Consider the following 2,229-nt stretch of genomic DNA (forward strand, 5'->3'; position numbering starts at 1 on the left):
TGAGCAGTCTAAGCTCTCGAGCCAAGTGTCTGAAAGGGGTGGGTGTCTTGTGGTATCGGCTCAGAGCACTGGCCCATCTCCTCCAGTGCCGTGGGCGGGGGCCAGATCTGCACAGAAGGAGCTTGCAGGAACTTCTGCTGAAGACAGTGGACATTCTGGCTGGGATGGGAGGTGCTTGCAGTAGTATTCTGGGGTGTCATGATACTCAAAGGAACTGGGAGCAGGGAGAGGGCTGGTTGTGCAGTACTGTACAGGGACAGAGGGACATCCTTTCCACCCCCTGCAGCAATCTGCTTATGCCCTGCGGGATGAGATTTGATTACTCAGCATGCATATCTATAATAATAAATTAAACAGGGACTGGGCTTGCTTGGCTACAGAAATGGCTGCAGAAACTATCTCCTGGGGCAGAATGAACAAAGCCCTGTGGAAAACAGGAGTCCCCTATTCAAGCAGGCCAGGCTGAGACATCAGAGTGCAGTCTCCCCTGCAGACCTACCTCGCTGGCTTCTGCTTAGACATCCCCTGGCCCTGTCACATGTTGCATTTGCTTCCAAGAACTGGGGAGGAGAACAGAAGGAGCAGCATCTGTCCCACTTTGGAGAGATGCTGCTGAAGAGCAGAGGAGATTCGATATGAGAATAAACCTATCACCCTCCTCCCAAGACCCTGGAGCCAGGGAAGGGAGCAGAGTCAGCTGCATACCCCTACCTCTATGAAAAAACTCTGCCCTGGATATGTGCCCTGCACCCTAGGCTACCCAAACAACTGGGACTGGCCACCCTTGTATCACGTGTGGTGGAGTGGGTCAGGCTACCACTCACACTCAAGAGAGTCCACAGCATGAGAGAGTGGTGGCCTTATCTGGCAGGTGCTTTGGTGGAAGCAGGGGGAGGAATCTGTCAGCTGAAGCCCATGGGTGAAGGCCCAGGGGTGGGCACCTGCTAAAAGTGGGGAAGGCTGGCTTGGTGGAGTCCTGAGCCGGGGAATTAGGCTGTCCGGGTTCAGCTAAAAATTGGGTAGATGCTCCCACCCACCAGGCAACCCCAATGGGCCTCCCCTAATCTGTGGGTGAGAGAGGAGTTCACACAGTGTCTCAGGCTGGCCTTTCCCCTGTTGATCTCTGGAGCAGGTGATGATTAGGGGTGTGTCCACATGGCAGTTAAAACCCACAGCTAGGCTGTATCAGCTGACAAGCTCAGGGGCTGTTTAACTGGTGTAGACCATTCAGGCTCAGGCTTGAGCCCATTCTATGGGTCTTCGCTGCAGTTAAACAGCCCTGTAGCCCAAGCCCCCAGTCAGCTGACACAGGCCAGGGGCAGGTGTTTAACTGCAGTGTAGACATACCATACACGTCTGCTCCTGCAGCCCTTATGCAGGCAAGACTCATGTCAGTGGGAGTGTTGGCTGTCTGAGGACTGCAGGCTTGCAGTGTCAAGAAACACAGGAATGAGTTTGGCCTCTCAGCCTGGTCCCTGCTAGACAGTTGTCCCCAGCTGGAAACCATAACCAGGTCTGAGGTGATTTAAGGCTTGTGGCAAATTCTGCTCAAGACAAGTCCAGGGAGCAGAGAAACAGGCACTATTGCAAGTGGCAAGGGAAGTGCCGTGGCAGAGCTATTGGCCAGTTCCATCAGTTTAAGAAGGTCTATATACTTGTAACTGTCATTTGGAGCCTTAAAGCTCCATTTTGAGACTACGTATTTGGGCAAATTTGTAGTAAAGGGGGCATGACCCAGCAGGCATATCACTGGGCTGGGGCACAGGACCTCTGGGTTCTATTTCTGGCCCTGCTACAGATCTGCTGAGGGCCCCCGTGCAAGTCCCTTCCCCTCTCTAGATCTCAGTTCTGCCAACTGGACAATGCAGATATTTACTGCCCTTTGTAAAATGGTTTGAGATCATTGGATAAAAGACCCTTTATGTGAGCTGATTATTGTTCTTACAAAAAGAATCTCTGGAAAAGTAAGTGCTTAATATGTGTGCTAGACCCCATAAAAAATTGTAACTTTCTGGAAAAAAAACAAAAAAAACAAAGTATTTCTATTTGAGAATGTGGCTATGGTGCCTCATGTGAGCCTGATTACAGCTGACTAGTCAGACTACACCTTCCATGATGTACCACTATCTGCCCTCATGGGGAGGGACACCATTGCATCCTGGGAGATCCTGGCCATGGTGTCTCATGCGGGAGAGAGTATGACTGGGGATCTGGAACCATAGAGGAGAA

Source organism: Eretmochelys imbricata, chromosome 25, assembly GCF_965152235.1.
Source record: "Eretmochelys imbricata isolate rEreImb1 chromosome 25, rEreImb1.hap1, whole genome shotgun sequence".
NCBI lineage: Eukaryota > Metazoa > Chordata > Testudines > Cheloniidae > Eretmochelys > Eretmochelys imbricata.